Source organism: Balearica regulorum, chromosome 1, assembly GCF_011004875.1.
Source record: "Balearica regulorum gibbericeps isolate bBalReg1 chromosome 1, bBalReg1.pri, whole genome shotgun sequence".
NCBI lineage: Eukaryota > Metazoa > Chordata > Aves > Gruiformes > Gruidae > Balearica > Balearica regulorum.
In genome coordinates, this window is record NC_046184.1 from 42,827,518 (window position 1) to 42,848,271 (window position 20,754).

At 43.7% G+C, this 20,754-nt stretch overlaps 1 protein-coding gene and 1 long non-coding RNA gene across 2 annotated transcripts in view; both read right to left on the minus strand.

The window, feature by feature from the left end:
* The window catches only part of LOC142600050 (uncharacterized), a 28,348-nt gene extending 14,085 nt beyond the window's left edge, over positions 1-14,263 (minus strand). The window contains exons 1-2 of the long non-coding RNA XR_012833513.1: positions 14,129-14,263; positions 13,926-14,051 (exon numbers count right to left, since the gene is read on the minus strand). This is a non-coding gene — a long non-coding RNA (uncharacterized LOC142600050). The remainder of the gene's footprint in view (positions 1-13,925; positions 14,052-14,128) is intronic.
* CSRP2 (cysteine and glycine rich protein 2) overlaps positions 1-20,754 on the minus strand; it is an 85,992-nt gene that overhangs the window by 41,019 nt on the left and 24,219 nt on the right. The gene's annotated exons all lie outside the window — the stretch shown is intronic.

The window sequence follows — 20,754 nt, forward strand, 5'->3', positions numbered from 1 at the left end:
TGATGGGTAAGAAGGTAATCAGAAACAGTCAACATGGATTGCTTTCTACAACAATGTGACTGCCTGTGTGGAGAAGGTGAAGGCCATGAATGCAATACACCTTGACTTTATGAATGATTTTGATGCCATCACCCACAGCATTCTCATTTGGAAGCAGAAGAAGTATGGGCTGGAGAAACGAACTGTTAGGTGGACTGAACCTCTGGTTCAAAGGGTGGCTCACATTTGTTTGGTGGTCACTTATGAGAGGAATACTGCAGGAGTTGTTTAACATCATCAACAACCTGACTGATAACACAGAATGAACCATCAGCAAATTTATAGAAGATATTTAGTTAGAATAAACAGCTGACAAGATGGGTGGCAGAGTTCAATCCAAAGGACCTTTGCTAAACATGAGGACTAGGCCAACCTAAACAGCTTGAATGGTTTAACAGGGAGAAATGCAAAGTTTTGCACCTGCGGCAGAATAACTCCATGCATCAACCCAGGCTGGGAAGTGACTGGCTAGTGGTAGCCCTGCTAAAAAAGCCCTGGGTATTTATAGTGGATGGGTGCTGACAGGGCACTTTCACTGTGGCCTGCATTCCTACCTCTTGACTTCAGGCACTTAAAAGAGGTGCCAAAGAGCCCAAGGTAACCCATACACTGGGCTACATTAGGAAGAGCCTCATGTAGCTCTCCATTAGGAAGACCTTTGGGATGGCAACAGTCCTGCTTTGAGCAGGAGGTTGGAGTAGAGGACCTTTCAAGGTATAGTCCAACCTACATTTCCATGATCCTATAGCTTCAATCTCAACAGCAGCTTAGCCTCTGAATAACTTAATGCTTTTTCCTCAGAATATATGAATGAAAGGCTCCACTGATCTGTGCATATATCAGTGTGAGCTTCAGACAGTACTTTGATTTTCCATACAGAGTCATTTCCCCAGACGAGAACACTTGCCCTGAAATCATAAGGTGGGCAGAAGGTTGTAAATGTGGCATGTGAAAATTGAGAGTTTGGTCAGTTACACTCCTACCCTGGGTATTTCTGACTGGCTTAAAACTATTTGCTTTATATCTTAGTAAAGCGATGTTGGTCGTTACGAATTTTGATAGCTAGGAGGGACTGGGTAATAGTCCTTTCTTGTTTTCATTACTGGCTTGTATAATTGCAGTTAATAAAAGCAATGATTTCTCAAAATGCACTTTGTGTATTGCAGCTGTCCTCAGGCAAGCGGAGAGCATGTCTGGTTAAACACTCGGCCTTTAGAGCAATAGCAGAAAATCTGATATTCTACTCTGAATTATGTAAGAGGAAAAAGAACCATATCCCTTCCTGAGGACAAGGGTTTGAAATTATATCCTCCATCTTGCTCTGGTTTCCCCAAAACCTTTTGGTACACTCATCTATACACCCACTCTTTTTCTAAATTGAAAAGGGAATGCTTTGTGCTTTTGGGGATTAGCGACTTGAGCAGAGCCACTGGGATGAGATCAAAGGCTCGTGGGAAAATGATGAGTTAGCCTTTCTCCAAGTAAAAACACAGCAGCAACCCTCCCAGGGTTCTGTTGTTGCAGTGGCATGAACACTTTCACCCAAATTCATCCCATCACATCACAGGCACTTAATGAGGCACCTAAATTAAGAATCTCATTGTCTTAAGCTCTCTTATTGCCATAGACAAGGAACTCTGGAATGCAATTTAGTCCTCCTATGACCTGAATTACTCTTTCAGGATGCCTGTCTCTGGACGCTAAGGAAGCCCTGGGTAGCTAATGTAAGTGCTCCAAACCTTTCTTTTTGTTTATCAGCTTGAAATTCAGGATCTAGATATTTTGTCTATGTAAAGCTTACAAGTTGTGGTTAATTCTGTTGGCTGAATGATTCGGTGTGGTGAGTCAGCCTGGGGCTGACACATTACTGATTTGCACTGCCCAGACAGTCTAGAGGATACTGCAGAGGAAACAAAGGAGTCGTTAACCTCAGTGACTCTGCTGTGGACAGACGGACAAGCTAAGGGTAAGGTCTGAACTTGGAAAATACCTCCACGAGTGAACCAACACAACAGCTAAATACTCTCAACATGCTGCAGCTGTCCTCCACCCATTTTCTTCCTTCTCCTTCCTTCTTGGAGGCATCAGAGTTGCTGTGAGAGCAGTATGGTTTGTTGCATTGATCTGCACATATTGAGGGGACGGACTTTCAAGATTTCCACAAGCTTCTTTGTACAGCCATGTACAAGAACTCTGACTCCGTTGCTATCTGTTTGAAAATCTGAAACACAAACCTAGGTGGAAGAAGACCTCATAGACATCTGATAACACTTAATTGGTCTTCTTGTCTCCCCACATCTCTCTTTTACTTGTGCCTCCTCTAGTCCCCTGGATGATCCAATCCCACTGGAGAGGCAGGCAAGCATGAGCTGATGGGCTGTTCCTGGAGCCTGTGCCTCCTGTCAGCTGAGCTCTTCCAGAAGAGGTATGAGATGATTAGGGTAACATCCTTCAGTGCATCATTTTGCATGCAGGTGCTGCTGCATGTTAACTGTGTTGAGGATAGCATTTAGTCTTTCCATAGCCCTGTTGGATTGCCTCCTGCTAAATGTTTCCTTACCAGGAGTTCATCTGGAATCCTCTTGGACTTCAGCTGCTGTGTTTGAGAATGTCTGATTCGATCATGTTCTTTCTCAACACCAGGTAAGACATCTCCAAACACTTCTTCTGAAAGATGACACTGCCTTTTCTTCTGCCTTCTCCCATTCCAAGGCATGCAGTGATGTTTCCCCTTCCATTTACCCCACTCATCAGGGTATTTTTCTGAACGCTAGTTCTGCTATACTTCAAGAAAAGTATGTATTGCAAATGTATGGATGGAAACAGGAAGGGAAACTGCAGAGACAAGCTTTAGCTCTGACATCAGGAAAGGCTTTTCAAGACTGTGGCCTGCATTCCTACCTCTTGACTTCAGGCACTTAAAAGAGGTGCCAAAGAGCCCAGTCAATAGATAGAGACCAGTCAATAGAGCTGCTTCCAGCTGGCAGCTGGGGTTTTTTTACCTTGCCTCAGGTACCATCAGAAAGTGACCATCTTTCTCTGTTGTCCACCTTCTCTAGGCTGGACCGTGCTGTGACTACTGAGGTGTTAAAGAAGGTTGTCTGCATCCTGGAAATTCTCTTTCCTGCTGTGAGCCTGGAAAACACATCCCAAGCCTCAAGACTTGTTCCTATGAAATAAAGATGTTGGTACCCATAAAAGATGCTGGCTTTCCTGTTCAGATGTCAAAATACACATGTAGCTTTTGTTTCGTAGAGCTACCCACTTGTTTGAAGATGAGACCACATGCTGAATGTTAGTTTCCTTCTTTCCTTGTTTCAAAGTGCACACTGCATGTCTGTGTAAAAGTCTCTCTAAGCATAGGAAATCCTTCTTCCTTTCATTGTGCATCTATTGGATATGTCATCCATTTGTGTAAACAAAAAGGCAAATTTTGAAAAACTGGAAAATCCCAAACGCTTAATTGAATTAACTCATTTTTTGCCTTTCAGCAGATTGTATTTACTTCATTTCGCAAAGTGTAAAACTTCTGAAACTTTTCACATATCCCTGAGGGATCCAAACCCCACAGGGGCTCAAGGCATCCAATTAATCAGGGATGACTCAGATTGCTGTGTAAGCCTGGCCACAGATGGAGTGGGCTCCATCTCACTGGGAATCATCTGGAGGATGTAGATTATATAAAAAATAGAAATTATTAATTCATCTAGATAGAAATAAGTTATGCAGAGATAGTTAACTGTCACAGTACTTAGAAGAGCTCTTCTGCAGATCCTCTGCTCTCAAGACATGTAACTAGCCAGCCAGGCTGCGAAGTGACGGGGAAGGCTGTAACCACCCCAGCGGTGCTGCCCACTGCATCGTCTGACCTTTCAGCCATGCGACACAAGAAATCCAGAGCAGCTGTACGGCCTCCAGCAGCCAGAGCGGGGCCGATCCGGCAGGGCTAGAGCGGGGGATCTTGCTTGGTGGGATTACAGCAACAACAGCGACTCTGTAGCCAAGTGTTTCTGCATGACTTTGAAGTGCATTTTTTTTCTTTTTCATGAATAGATAGCTATCTTGTTTCCCCAAAGAAGAACAGAGCATGGTTTACGTCCCAAGGACACCCATGTGCCTGTGTGCAGGAAGGAAACATCTGCGGAGGTGAGCAGGGGTGGTGAGGAGTTTTTGCTCTGTGCTGGTTTGTGGGAATTTATTGTAAGCTATTTGAAGGTTTTATATAGAGCAAGTAGTGTGTTAATGTCCTGGCAGTCAGGAATATTTCAGGGCTGGGGTTTTCCGTTTGTTTTACTTTTTGCTTGTTGTGCATGAGATGTCAAAGAAAATTAATTGGAGGGGCCATAGCTGCACCGGCACTGAGCCTGAGTGGTGGCCACCAGCCTGCCTGGAGGTCAGGTCCGCGTCTGGTCAGACTGGGAAGTGTGTCCAGCCTGACCAGGTGCAGGCCATCTCTAGGGGACATGGCAGGACCTGGAAGGCATCAGCACGGCACCCAGACATCATGCAGCACCACCACGCCGTGTGGCGGGAGCGGTGGGGTCCAGGACCTTTGTGCATCCCCAGCCACTCTGATCCCAAGGGAGATGTTGGCACAGCCAGGGAGTCTGTGGGACACCGGGAACACGTGCCTTGCAGCCACTCTCCCTTACTGTTACCTACCAACAGTATTTGTGGGTCACATTTTATGAAAGAAGGTACACAGGTAGCTTATAGCTGTTGGAAGGGTGGAACAGGTGAATAGCTCAGAGGCTATCAACTTCACAAAGAAGAAGCAGCCAGAAAGATGTGACACAAAGCTACCCTTTGCATGCTGGCCGCTCATGCTCATTCTGGAAAATGGTTTGGAAACTTACGGGGCTTTAAGCCACAGTAGGCCAACATTAAAGAAGAAATAGGTTTTCCTGCCCTCCTTATCCATTAGATAGTGATGTCGATCCAAAACTTTAAGAGTGTCAAAGGGCCTGTTCATAGTGATAGGGGCTTTGAATCCCACCTGTCAAGACCATGTCTTAACAAATGCCTCCTTAGAAACCAGTGCTGTGGGCCTAATCTGGCAGTCACTGCTTTGGAAGAGCCCAGAAGATTTGTCTGTAAAAGAATGGCAGAAGGGTATTCTGCGGTGTTTCTAATCCCAATTGCTATAAACTGTAATAGGATCTGTAATGCTTCAGTTGTTCGGATGGGTGGTCTGGCAATTGTTTTCTTTTCCCTCTGGCATTTTCCTTTTTTTTTTTTTTTTTTTTTTCCCCCTAGTAGAAATACTCTATAGAAAAGAATATTCTATTTTATGGAACTGGTCAAAAACTGGACCAAAAAAAAAATCCATTAGACTGAGCAGTGACTGACCCCATTCTGAAATAATTCCTGAATTACAAATGTTCCTGGGTTCCCCATCACTGTCTCTTCTCCAATGCTAGCAGCTGTCTTCATTCCCAGCCATTCCCTTCATTCCCAGCTTGTAATGTCTGAGATGAAATACTATTAAATATAATTAAAAATATTTAGGAGACACAATCTGCCACTGTGCTGGTATCTATAATAACTGAGGCACAGAAAAAGAGAACTCCATTTTTTCAAGTGTAGCACACCTACCGCTCAGTAATGGTTCTGTCAAACTGAATCTCTGTGCCTTACTGCTAAAAGCTAGGCATCTGGTATAGTATTCATTTCCAGAAATCTTTTTTTCTACTGTCTGAAAATGGCCTCTTACTTTTTACTATGATGATTTTAAAATACATCAGAAATGTATTTTCCTGCATAAGTATTCATTCTGCCTGAAGAATATTGAAAAAACAGATGGGACTCATTTTCTCTTACTTGGTCCAAACATTTCAACAGGTGGGTTATTTTCCTTACCAGCCTTTGGACTCCCCACTGTTCTTAATAGGATTATTTGGATAAATAAACTCATCCAACTTTGGCCCTTTATTAATCATACACTTGAGGCAGAACATTCAGAAGTTAATGGAAAGAAAAGATGTCTGCTCTGGTAAGAAATGAGCTAATGTTGCTTTACTATGAAAAGGCATACAATTCTTGTCTGAAACAAAAATTAATTTTTTGGCTTAAATCTACAGTTTTATTGCTGCTATAGGTCAACAAACATCAAAAAGTGAACAGGTTGGAACATAGTTTGGGAGGGGAAAAGAAGGAAGACTTATTATTGTTTCAGAGTTATCCCTGTACTATTTTGCCAATGTTCAAACTCATTTCTCCCTTTAAGGCTCGATCTACCTTAACTGCAGTTGGAGGAAAACAGGTTACAGTCTAGCATACAGCAAAAGTAAGATAAGAAAATCAACCAATGAAACAAAACCAGTTTCCACTATAGACAGGAAAGGAAATTTTTCAAAAAGTGAAACAATGAAGTAAAACAGGATGGACATTATCCTTTTTCTTCAGGGGTGAATGAATTAACAATGCAAGGATGCAATGAGATACATATATCAATGATAGATATCAGACACAATATTGAGATGGAGATCCTGAACAAGGGAAATTAAAACCTGAGCAGTGCTGTAAGTATTCAGATTACAGATGAGGTGTAGATTAAAGTCCTGTATGTCATCCTAGATGGCCTTCATCTTCTTACCAAACTCTGATCATCAAGGAGCTGAAGCTGTAGTAAAATGTACCAATGGGCTGTACCTATCTTTAGGATGAAATATTTTGAGGCTGAGAGTAATGGCCATGACTGAGGTGCTCTGACACGCCACCCTGCATAATGTTTCTTTCTTTCTTCTCATCATCTGGCATTTTTGTAGAGGGTTTACAGGATTATAGGCACAATGGAACTGATACTACGATGGAATGGAATAGGAGTGGGACTGAAGCATCCCTTGTACCTGATGACTGAAGGTGTTAGTGACATCGACGTATTGTCCCAGTGTGCAAGAAAACCTGCATTGCAAACAGATACAGCAGTGGAAGAGGGCATTGTCTGCTCCATTTTTTTCTGCTGGGCTGCCAAAAGCTCCTGTTTGCTCAGATCTGCTAGTAGGGCTACTCATGAAACTCCCTTCCTTGGTTCAGTCCACATGAGCAGAGTTAACCAATGCCTACGAATGGAGTTGTTTAGATTAACAGAAGTGATTAAGGAGATGCTCTTCTGAGGAGCATGGGAGAGTGGTGATGAGCAGTTTGCAGCAAGCTAAGAGCGCTCATCTCTGAGTGATGAGTTGGTGCAGTTGCATTTGTCCTTGGTATCAGGCTCTGCTGTGAATTTAGCCAAGTGAATTTAATACCCTGTAAACATGGAGCTAGTTCCAATTGTGAATTCAAAGAGCGGGCATATAATTTTAATGTTTTTACCAACTCCTTCAGCTAGCATTTCATTAGGATCATTAGTTATAGCACCTGAGAACCTAGCCAGGTCTATGAAAGCAGTTTTTTTCAAGCAATCCTCTTATTTTGTATATAAAGGACTCATTAAAAATAAGTCAAGTTGTGGAAGAGTGTGTAGGTAATTGCACTGTACTATAATTTCTCTTTAAATTAGATACTATGGGAATAAACCAAGGAGGCCGAGCGACAAGAGGTAGAGGAGATGACCCTGCACAAGGTCATTTTGTTTCTGGACAGGACATTTGTCACAGCTGCAGTACTGTTCTGCTTTGGATGAGAAGGGTGTGCAATGTAGTTTTTAATGAAATATTTAAGACACTGTTCCCCATGTGAATGTGGTCTAATGAACACTGTATACTAATCTCTATTAATGCTGACTGTGCCTATGACCTTGGATAAATCATTGCATCTCTTTGTGCGTGTCCCCATCTATAAAATGTCTTCCTCACAGATATGTAGTGAAGATTCATTAGTTAATCTTTGCAAAGTGCTTTGAAGACGTAAATATGGTTATTACTTTAACGACTCTGAAGTTTATGAGATTAGAAGGGCATCTTACCCTTTGCATGCTACTCATCAGTTGGGGGCTGCAGTATCTGTCCCATAAATAAATGCATCATTCACATAAATCTTTACACATATCTGTTATCTGCTACTAAATGTCTTTATAATTCTACATGGTCACTGACTATCCGCTGTCTATGAGTGCCTAATCTTTTATAGCAATTAAGGAATAAATTATGTTCATTTTTACAAAAATTGTACACTAGAGATGAAAATTTTTTGCATGCACTGGTATTGTTTGTCACTCCAAGCAGCTACAGGGTGATTTACTTTTTTTTTCTGGTCATTCCTTTATTCATATAATCTAAAGCACCTCATTTCCCAGGCAAACAGCAAAATCCCGCCTGGACCTGGGGGTGCCGTTAAATGAAATATGATTGAAATTCATAAGCTTATTGTGTGCCGAATCTCTGGAAGGCATTGGCAGGTATTGTTGTAAGTGTCTTTTCTGAACTTGCAGATGAAGGTACCCAACTGATGTACCTCTGCTTCTTATGCTGGTTTAATATGTTACAGGAGATCTCTCTAGCACAGTGAAGCAATAGAAGTCTTGATGAGAACTATTGAAAAAGTGTGAATGCTCATAAAAGCCTGACTAGAAATCATATATATTGCTGAACCTCAGATTTCCACCAACGAAAATGAAATCAGACTTTGTCCCAAGTTGGTTGGTAACATGGTAACATCTGTTTTTTTGGTCTTTTTGGCAAAAGGAACTTCAATGCCATGGAAATAAGCAGGAGCTGTCAAGTCAGAGTAGTTCATCATTGCTCGGATTTATACATTGATGTAGGGTCCCTGTGCTAATGACAAATAAGTGTACAGTTATTGTCCATGCCTCCATTTCCCTGTGTTTTTCTGTTCTTTTGTATTGGGGTTGAATGAGTTCACTTCCACCATGAACAAGGGAGGGATACATGGAGATATGGGGAACAACAGCTGTGTGTCTGGCATGGCATGAAATGGGCCACGAAAAACTGAATGAGGCTACTTTCCTTTACCAGGAAGGAAGACCAGGAAGACCATGAGCATCTATTCATTGATGACAAGACCAACTGTGAAGCGACAGGTTTTTTGGCTTTGCTGCCATCTAGCAGAAGAGAGACAGCCTGACACCCACGCACCCCTGGGACAGAGAACAGAAGTCGATTCCTGAGGTAGGTGGGGGATAATGTGGATTATGGCTGAGGTCTGAGCTGGCAATTCTGGCCTAAGTCCTCTGCATGTTGCTAGTTGACTGTTAAAAGGTGGCTTGGTTTTGGAAGAGCAGTTACGAGGCTGCTGTTCCTTCCTGCTTGTCTTGTCTTCCTCAAGTGCAGAACTAGCTGAGACTTACTCAAGTCATTGGAGGAGCGAACCAGGCTGCTGCTGCCCTGCTGGTACTGTTACGTTGAAAATCATAGAATCACAGAATGTCGGGGATTGGAAGGCACCTCTGGAGATCATCTAGTCCAACCCTGCTGCTAAAGCCGGATCACCTAGAGCAGGTTTCACAGGATGGCATCCAGGCGGGTTTTGAATATCTCCAGAGAACGGAGACTCCACAACGTCTCTGGGCAGCCTCTTCAAGTGCTCAGTCACTTCACCAAAGTGAAGAAGTTTTTCCTCATACTGAGATGGAACTTCCTGTGTTTCAGTTTGTGCCCCTTGTCCTGTCGCTGGGCACCACTGAAAAGAGTCTGGCCCCATCCTCTTGACACCTGCCCTTTAGGTATTTGTAAGTATTGATGAAATTCCGTCTCGTGCAAACAAAAATAGACTTAAAAGAGTTCAGATATGCCCTCTAAACACAAACTTTCTCAGCAAGACAGGAGTCTTTTTCCTTTCTGGAGAAAGGAAAGCACTCCTCGTGTGTACAGAACACATTTAATTATAATCAGTTAATAATAACAGTCACCTTGATCTAGGTTTGGTCAAGGCTCATGCTGAAAAAACCCTTTAGCTTCTAAAGCGTTTCAAGCAAGTCATTAGCTGATTCTGAGTTTATAGTGCTTTATCATCTGAACAGTCTTGAACAAAGCTTAGCTACGTAATGATCATGTTAGTCTCCTAAATGAGTTTCCTTTCCTGTAATTATCAATCCTCCAGCTTCCCTCTTTCTTGCAATCTCATTTTCTCCTGCAGCGTATGTTCTTTTCACAGAGACAGATAACTAGATCTTGCAGACAGTCGTTTATGGTCTGCGTTCATTAGTTCGCAGGCAAAGGAAGCTAAGCAGACTCTACTCTGATTTTCCTTTTGTTCAATGGAAACTGAACATTTATTATGGTTTTGTTGCTGAGGGAAAGTTCAATTGCTAACGTAACACAGGCTAAAAATTTGCAGAAAGAGAAATGTTTCATGTTCTGGAACAACTGAGCTTACATGTATTTTCCAGGGAAGGAAATAAACCTGCTAAACCTGAGTTGAGGTAATTGAAATGTGCCTGTGAGTCTAACAAATATTATGAGAATGTTGTGATTAGGCTCAAACTAAGGATTAACCAGATCACCTAGCCTGAAGGTTAAGCTTTAAAAGAAATGGAGGCAAGTTAAGATACAGGAATATACAGACAAATCACCCGGGTAAGTCTGCCTTGTAGCAGTATTCATTATATGATTGAAAGTAAGTCATTTTTCCTGCCAGATCAGATTAGACTGACTTTTTTTAAAGATAAAGTGAGAAGTTTTATTCCCATTTTTTTTCTTTTGGACATCACAGTATGGCAAAGGTCATTTGTCTGTGAGGAGTACGTCAGAAGCAATGAGACCTACGCTCAGCTGAGTTTCTGGGCTGCTGCTTTTTCCTAGGGCTTATGAATTCAGCACTAAATCATGTTCTAGGTCTATAAAAATATGTGTTAACTAGTTTAAGAAATGACCCAACGGGGGATGTTGACCAACCTTCCTTCCCGCTCAGGTGCAGGCAGCCAAGGATGGGCGGTGAGGGAGCATGGGGCATGTCACCTTCCTTGCTGGAGCTGTTGCCTGGACAATCCCCTTCAGCAGAGCCTGGGGAAGCTCTCAAGGGAAGAGGGCTGGGCTGCATGTTCTGTACCTCCAGAGACAAGTGGTCCATTTCAGATTGGCACAGTGATGGGCAGGAGGAAGGGAGCTGGGGACTAAGGGTGTCCAGGAAACCATCATGGCCCATCAGGATGCATGGGGCTGCTCAGAGGAACCTGCCCTATACACCCGCCATATGACCCTGCCCTATACACTGGTGGTGCTGGGTTCATGAGAAGGAACTCACAGCTCCTCCTCTAAGTCTCCTTTTAATTTTGAAATAGGGATATTCTTAAATTATTTTATTGCACAGGCCTTCTTCAACTATTTCTTTTTCACCAAGTCCAGTAGACCAGAAGGGAATTGTGTCTCCACTCAGATGTGCACCAGTAACCAGCCCTGAAGAGCTCACCCCCTCTAGTGTGGTGTCATGGACTGCATATGCTCTTTGTGGGGCTCAGCCTAGCAGAATTTCATGGTTAGCCTCTGCACCGAATTAAGAAGGGAAACATTCATATATGCTTAAGTAAAAGAAATTACCTTAACCAAGAGACAAAATGAGAGAATAACTTAAGCTTTAAAACAAAATAGCTTTCAAAGCATATTGTCAGTGCCAGTGTATCCAGTAAAGTTAAATCAAGTAGAGTGTTTTGTAAAAACGAGAATGTCTCGTGCTCCAGAAACGTGCATTTAAGCCATCCAGACAACACTATTGTGTCAGGACAAGTATGATTTCAAACCAGATTAAAATAAATTGATTTTTGCATCAACCTACCAGTGCCTTTACAATCATTTCAGTATTTCTGAAGTACTCCTCAGTGCATGTTTCCTCTATGTACTGGGAACTCCTAGGAACTCTAGGGAACATTCTTGTTTTATGTTCACCAGATCAAGACTGGTTGAATTAGGGTTGTTTTGAAGTGAAAGTTGTACCTGCCATCCAAACCTGCCCTCTAAAAGCAAAGGGTCTGTAAACCTAAGTGCCAATCAGATTCAAAAAAAGGAGAGTTATGTGTGTGCTCCTTATATTATCCTGACTTACTGCTTCTTCCAATATAAAATCACTGAAGGCCCTGTGAACACTTTCTGTGATAATTTACTTACAGTTGATCTAGTGATTGTAACTGAGGACATCTATGTCAGCGCAGTCCCCTTAGCTGTAGGATGTTATTGGTGATCCTCTACATACACTTTAATTTGAATTAAATTTTCAGGGCAGGAATTACGTTTTCAGATGTCTGTGTTGGGTAATGGGGCTCTCTTCCAGTAAAGAGTCCCAGGATGCTTTTAATGCAAGCAATAAATGCAGCTAATTAGACGAGGTGGAGAGTTGTGTCTTTCTTTTGTAGAGGTTATATGGTATGGAGTGTCTGAAAAGGACACTTTGTCCAACCAACACAGAGTTAGCTAACACAGATTTACAAAAATCCAGTATTGGGTGGCCGATTTATGGGCTACTGAAATGTGACCAGAAGCATGAAATAGCAGAGCTTCCTAAACCACCACCATCTCCATTATAAATGCGGTTTTATGTCTTTTAACATACACTGCTAGTATTCATTCACACTTTGGTGTGTTTTATTCATTCCTTTTAACATGTCTAGTTTTCACAGAGGAGGAAAAGGTGGATTTTTTTTCTATGATGTCCTCTCTGTAAGATTTTCACTTCCTCACTCACACCAACAGTTCTTTGTGCGCAAATAACCAAATGGACAGTTGTGCTTCCAGCAATGACTTAGAGATTCAGCAGATGTCAGTTAGGCATAGTCATGGAATGATCCTTTTCAGTTAGTGGGGATTAGTACTTAGATCCCTTGGACAACATGGAAAAAACTCAGCATTAGTAAATAATTCTTCTCAAATAAACACTTTTATTTCGAGACTTTAAAGTACTTTTCAAACAAAGTACTTGCACTTCAGTTTTAAAATTCTACCCCAAATACCAGGAGGGATGTGAGATGTTTAGCTGGACAACCTGTGGCTCTCGTACTCGGCTCCAACATGTTATTTATTGGAGTCACAGAGATTTTTCTGAGAGGGTTACACTTTTAAGATGATAAACATGGCTCCTCTTGTGATCAGCTGTGCACTCGTGTGCCTCGTGCACCCAAGTGCTTGTCTTTACCCCACGTGGAGGTAGCTGCCTCTTCTGGGCAAGCTGGTGATGTAATCACTCCCTCACCCATTTCCATCAAAATGAGGCAGACGAGCTTAAGCCTGAGCAGCTAAGAGGGATGAGCAGCTAAGACAGGAAGAAGCAGTGACAAGCGGGTGGGAGCTGGCATGGCAGGCTTCATAGGAGGTGGCTTAAGTCCATCCAAGTTCGAGTTTACCCACCTCGTCTATGAAAGCTGTGGCGATATTCTGGAATGAAATTACCATGTAAATACGTACCGTGTGCATTGTAATGTGACTGTCTTGACTATTTCTGCCCTTTCTTGCTAGCAAAGGTACGAAGACTGTATGATATCGCCAATGTGCTCACCAGCCTAGGCTTGATCAAGAAAGTTCATGTCACGGAGGAACGAGGACGCAAACCAGCCTTCAAGTGGATCGGGCCTGTGGAATTCCCTGGAAAGACTGGTAACTTGTGTAGCTCACATCTCCTTTCTTTTTGTTGTGACAGTCACAGTTACCAAGTAGTAATAGATTGTTTTCCATGTGTAAATTATGGCTCGGCGTTCATTGTCCACCCCGTGGTTATTACCTGCTGGCCAGCCCAACGTTTGCCCTTGTTAGACTTCAGGCTCAAGGGCTGGAGCTGTGGAGGGATGTTAATACTGTACGAATTATTGTACAGCAATGGCAGATAATGCCTACGTGACAAGACCTTATTGCAGGCATTAAAAAATATCTTGCAATGAGACACCTTAGCATAACTAGCAGGCTATCAAGATATTTTCCTTAGACATTCATTTTCTCAGCATCTCCAGATATATCCGTTGCCCTGAATTTACTTAAAGTCAGTCCTTTGCTCCTCTTTTGTCTTACCTTTCCTCCATAAGTACAGTTAACTCCTGTTCACTTCCTTAGACAGACTGCGCTGAATTAATTCCTGATGCAACTTCATTAACCAACACAGGCTCACCAAGGATTAGCTTGCTCTGTTCACCAATTCTTAAGAGAAAATCAATCCATTTAATCAGATATAACTGACATAATCAACAAACAGCCCGAATAAGTTTCTTCCTTACCTTGAGGTCCACTGTCTTCATAGTCTAAAAATGGTGTGAAATGACTTAGGCACTCTCAGATGCTTAAATGCCCTCAGAGTAGTGTAAGTGATAGCCTCACAAAGTTGAAAGTCTTAGGAAGCAAAGATCAAAGGAAGCTCCTTTTATTGTTTTGCTGTTTGTGCAACAAATTGTCTCCTTGTAGTACATCACAATATGAATTCTGATGTCTTTCAAGAGATATTTAATCCAGGTCCCAAGTGGGAATTTTTTTTTTTTGTTTACATTATGGCGTGATGCATGTCCCATATGAGTCACTCATCCCTAAAAATCTCCTGGAATTGTGTCACTACACAACAGGATATTTATTGACAAAAAATCTATCCCTGAACAACAAACAAAAATTGCACTGTTGAGTTACAGACTCATAAAAATAGGAGGTGATTGTGGTAAGGCTGAATGATGAATCCATTAAATGGAGAGTTTAAAAATTACCTGTGGTGGTTTATATATAGATATATATGGATCTGTTACTCATGGTATAACTTTTACTGTCTTGAGAGGAAGCACAAAAAGATTTGATTCCTCAAACAGAAATCACAAATGTGATTTATGGCTTCAAATTGATCTATGGATTTCTGCTGACAGAACTCCTGACTTCATCTAAACTAGCAGAAGTTTTATTCTGCGATTCCAGTAAAATCAAAAGTACCTGCCTGACATACAAATGTTCTTCTGGAGAAAGCACTGTGTGGAACAGTCTTCTGTTACCAGAAGGACAGGACCAAAAACTTCTCTAATTAACAGATGAACTCTCTATTGCTTTTTTCAAGAACTTCTGCAATGAGGGTAATTCCCTCTCCTTACTTCCAGGAGCTTCTCCGTATTTCCTGTTTATTCATATTGCTGATTTATAAATGCCTACTTGGGACAAGAAAGCAGGGACTATCCCTATAGAAGCAATATAGTTACGTGCCCCTTTTAGTCCTGTCTCAAAGGATGTGAACAGGACATGGGAGACAAGCTTCTCCACTCCCAACAAGCTAGTACAGGGTGGGTAGTCTTAGACAAAATTACCTCCTCAAACAAGGTGGATGGATGAGGGTGGTTATGCCCCAGAGAGCTATGACTGAACAGTTGCACCACCTTCCAGGCGGCAAATTTATGGATTTCCCTCAAGCTGTAACATCTTTTCCAGAACTTAATTACAAAGTTCATCTGGTTTGCAGTTTGGAGAAGGATGGGACCCATCAGGCTATGTCATAATGCAGTGATATAACAGGAAAACATGGGAGGAGACCAGATGTCCATACAAGGGGATATCTTTTGCAAATGCAGGATGTTTGACACGAAGGGTTTCACCCTCAGTTAATGTAAACAGGCAGAGGCAGCACTGTCTCCAGCTGTTGTACAGTCAGAGCTGTGCCAGCTATTGCAATCCCTTAGAAGACCAGGTGAACAGTTTCAGGAGACTGTCATGAAAAAGCATCGCAGCACAATGTAAGTGACTGGTTGGATCTGCTGACATTGCACTCTTTGCAGAATTGTTTCCAAAGCTGCAATCATCTTACAGTTGCTTCACATTTGCCTAGGTTGAAATGGAAATAGCCTAGCTCCTATTCTGGTTCAGCTGTACTTGACTTGATGGCTGGCTGTTGTTACTGCAAAGGTTTCTGAATTTATTTTATTATTCTCCTCCTCCACAGAATAGGTTTTAGTTTAGCATCTTGTGCTCCAAAGTGTTTTCAATGTCTTTTTTTTCCCGCCCCCCCCCCCCCCCCCCCATTTCCAAGCTGCTGCAAACAAGCCGTATTGCTGGTGAGCAGACAGGAAACAGCTTGAAAGGATAGGAAGGACATAAAAACATGAATTCCCATCAGAATAGAGCTTGAGTATCTTCAGCTGTGGTTAGGCAGGTATTTGCACTTCTTGTGTGGCAATCAGACCCTTCAGTGTCGGGCTGTTGGAGGGGATATGCAAATTTCTTATAATACAGCTTTCTGATAAGCTACTAAGAACAAAAATCCATCAATTTTAGCAAATGCTAGATATACTCTGAATCTGTTTGTTAGAAGAGAGCATTAGCTGGGCAAAATTCCCCTTGCATCCCAAGGGTGGATTCAGCGAGCGCTAGTGCCTGGTGGCGTCATCCCAGGAATGGCTGCGTTCAGCTGGTGCTGCGTGGGTATGATAGCGCGTGACCACAGATCCTCTGGTTGGAAAGAGGTTTAATCCAGCTCATCGTACTGCTAGTCATTGATCCAAATGTCCTCTGTTTGAAGTACTGCTGAAGGGGGAAGTTCTTTTTACTCCCATCTGGTTATGACTAATCTTCTCAGCCAGGCTTCCTTTGGCCAAGGAGGGGCCCAAGACAAGAACGGTCTCTCTCCCTCCTAATTACAGGCTTTACCCTTTGGTTTAACACAGAATCAGTGGTAATTAGAGTACAGAAAAGCCGGTAGGTATATGTGAACATGGAGTCAGTTTACAAGGTGATATGTTAAAGCTAATTCAAGCCTGTACACAATCTCTTTCTCATTATGGAAGTGTAATTAATCACTTTGTCTCATTATCACACTATTGGATTAAATAGTACTTGTAGCCTTCCTCTCTATCTTGGAATCTACTCTGGCACAACAGAAGCCAATTTCCTCTGGAAAATGTGATTCAGCTTTTGTATCTGTGTGGACGTGGCTCTGCAGAGATCTTCTAGTATTAAGTCAATTTTAGCCTTTTCATCAATCACCTGAACTTGAACAGCATGTTAAAGTCATTGCCTTGGAGAGCATCCCCCCTCGGGCGTCTCACTGGCAAAGCTGAGGAGCTTAGCTGGCTAAGTACAAGGTCAGCTCCTTTGCTGATAAGGGCTGGTGGAGATGGCTAAAGGCAAAGACCTTCCACTCCTCTCCCTTGGGAGCTGCTTTTCAGCTGAGGCTTTACTGCTGGTCCCACCTGGGCTTCACAGCAGATGCGTAGCAGCTGTGCCTCTGCCAGGCTCATACCTCCATCCTTTTGGCCTGGATCTGGACCTGCTGGCTCAGCTTCTTGGCTTGGCCTAAGACCAGCCTGGTCACTGAACTGGGTGATTGCTGGGCTGCGTATGCCCTGGTCACGTTCTCTGGGGTGATCTGGTCCCTCACGTGCCACTTAGCATCCTGGCTCCTTGTTGTTGAGGCCACTGCCTCTGCCAGTCTTGCTACCACACTTGGCTCCCAGTTCTCCCTCCCTGGGAAGCAGCTAGCCCTTGCTGCACCCTGACACAAGTTTTTAGGACTCATCTATGTCTACTAATAATCAGCTAAGCTTTCCCATGTCTCCTCTCCATGGTCCAGTTCTGAGACAGGTCTGGATGCAGTTTCACCTGAGTGATGCCTGAAAGCCATAATTTGACATAGCCCAAGACTCTGGGCTTTGGCCCTGTGTTTCATTTGAACAAATCAAGATTTATTGAGTCACAGCACCTACTCTCCAGCTGGTCAGTTGATCCCCCAGACATTTGGTGTCCATTACCCCGTTCCTGCCAAACTTGTGGTGTGAGGTCAGTTGTGGTGGGCATTAGGTTACGTTAAGGGAAGCTGACTGTGGAGGGATCAGAGGTCAGCAGAGCCATGGGAAGGAGAGCCTAGGTTTACTGCAGTGAGGGGCACCCATAACATCACCAAACTTCACAGGGAAGCAGCTTTCATGATTGATATTACTCTAAAGCAGAACAATTGCGATGCAAGGCAGAGATTTTCGTGCAATTTTGCTGTGGTTTATACTCTGCAGCGGAAATGGGCTCAGGCTTTGTGGTGGTCTGGGTTTTGATATCAGACTCCTGCAGGCCTCACTCAGTCCCAGTCAGACTGCTGTGGTAACGCCGGGAACATGTGGTATGGAGAAATCGCTATCAAAACCTAGACCTTCACCCTCTCCCAGGTTCCACAAAGCAGTAACACACTCGTTTGTGTGCTATCCAGCGCCCGGTCATTTATAGCTGGTCAGGAAATAACAAAGTCCTCTCCATTTCCCCCAATCCAGAAACATTTTGCATGGCATGGAGAATCCCACATTGGCAAGTGGGTGTTACAGTGAGTAGCAGGGAGTAGCACTGCCTGGGTGCAAAATACACACCTGTGCAAGAGGCAGCCAGCATCCACATCTATCTGCTTCCCTCAGAGCAGCTTCTGCTTGCTGCACAAATATGCCGCTACCAATGCCCCACGGGGGACTGAGCTCAGCAAGATGGGGGCCTGAAGTAGGAGTGACTCATGTACCTCTCGTGGAGGATAAGGAGCTGCTCCTGAGCAGATGGTAAGTTGGTGGCTCTGCTGGGTAGGACAGGCACACCAGAAGGGCCAGAGATACTTTGATGCCATGCTGCAGCCTCACCCTGCAATGGCCCTGAGGCTCCGAGCCCCATGCCGGTCTGCTATCAGAGAGGAGCTGAGGCTGCAAGTGAGTGCTTTGAGCTGGAGAGACCTCCCAGCAGCTCTGAGCAAGGAGGGACCATAGCACGCCATTGGGCACATGGCGGGAGCAGGCACCCTGAGCTGCAGGTAGCAGGAGCAACGGCAGAAGAAATTGGGATGCGGACATCCTCTAGGAAAGGCTGATAGTCTGTTTCCCCTGCCCTGACCAAGGAGGGGTTTAGTGATAAGAGGTGGTGCAGACAAAAGGCAGCAGTGCTGAGCACGGGCAGTCAGAGTTTGCAGAGCCCGAGGCAGAGGACAGGCTGGAAGAATCCAGGCCTGTGTCGTGCGTGAGACCTCACAGCCCTGCGGCGGTCAGCGTACCCTGTCTGGGGGCTGGCCTGCCTCTCCTCGTCGCTTTAATCCATTCAGGCATTTTTCACCTCCTCTCTGCTGTGCTGAAAATGCTGAAACGTTGTCCTTGCCGTAGGGCTTGGAGAGGTCTCCCCTTGCTAACCGGCTGCCCGCTGGTGACTGACCCCAACGCTGCATTGGAACACACCGTGGTGCAGCCCCATAGCCCCACGCGGGGAGAGATCTCAGGAAGGGATTTCTGCTTCTTGTCATTGCATCTCTGGTTTCCTTTTAATTTTGGCCAGACAGAATCCCTCCTTGAAAAAGAAACAGAGGAAATAAATATGATCAGATTTTTCTCTGCAAAATCATAATCCAGACCAAGATTTCCTGGGCTTCAACAGACTTAGAAGGTTTATGAACCTCTGGGATTAATTTTGCTCTCCTTAATTAAACTTTCTGTGTCTTGAGAAAGCCAAAGGGAGGCTACAGGCATGTTTACCTGGCATAACAAGTGGTTGGGACTTTGCTAGGAAAAACCTGGTACTTTCTTTCTGTCCTCTGGTTTCTCCTAGAAATAACAGCTCGCTAGGATCGTGCAAGAGTTTGCAGCTTGCACCAGCTTGAAGAAATATCTGGAGAGACTTTTTAACTGGGGGAGGAGGAGGGCTGGCGCCTGAGTGAATCCTTTTATCCTCCGCAGAGGCTCCTGGAGCCCAGCCCTAGGTACTCTGGCAGGGCATCACGTAGTTATCTGATTATAGTAAAATACATTCCCTGACTGCATCTGAAATATTCTTTCCTCTTTAATTGTATGTGCTGGGAAGACTGGAAAAGCTTTCGCTTTCTCAACCTCTTAATCTTTTATCTAATGCATTTTGAAGTATTTTTGTAAATATCTTAAAGACATAATGGGCTCCAATCTATGTGATTTCAGCCTCACCTTATGAAGAGGACTCTTACATTAAAAATCAATGGCATGTAATGGTCAGACAGCAAGAGAAGCTCACTCCAAGACCATTGGGCTTGTACTGCAGGAGCACAAGGGCAGGTTTTGATGCTATCCCAGGCTAGCAGGCTCTGACATGTGAGCAGAAAAGCCCTGAATTATTCTCAAATCAGTGAATGTACTTGTCTACCTTTTTCTTAATGCCTGCTCAGGGGGGCTGCCCCCTGCTCTCTCTCCATCTCCCTTGTCCCCTGCATGCCACCACCACAAGCTAGATCCTCAGCTCATGAGGCCAGGTGATAATCCTGGTTTACTGTCATTGCTCTGGTTTTAGAGAAGTCAAAGACTGCTTTGCTCAGCGTTGTGCAGTAGGTGATGAGCAGAATTAAGCCCAGAACCAGGGGATGGATCCTCCTTCCCTTCAAGCCAATGTAAATCAAGAGTGAGTCCACTGGAGCCACTGTGGACTCACATCGTGTTAATGTAAAGGAAGACAGGAACACAAACATTTGCCGCTTAGGCCTAGAGCGTCTGCAGAGACATTTTTCACCAGCATCTTCCAGACATGCTAGTTTAGGTGCAGTAATGATGGGAACTTGAATGTAGGTGAGGTGCCAGTGGCTGGTTTTGTCACATCGCCAGGCAAGCCTTAGAGCCGAGCTCCAGCTACCTCCTCCCCTAACATCTTCTTCCACCTTCATTGAACTCCCAGTGCGTTTCTGGCACAGGACTAACTGTTAGCTGTTAAGATTTTAAAGGGGTGTAGGGTTATTAAATCACATGTTGGTAGGCTATCAGTGAGATGCAGAGATTGGGAAAAGGCAAAGCATTTTTCTTAGCATTGAGAATTGGCTAGCAAAGCAAGGGAGATGTTTCCTTCTGGACAATTTATTGATGCGGAGTGAAATCTTTATACCTACATCTTATTTTGTAGGTTTTAAATTGTTTCCCTT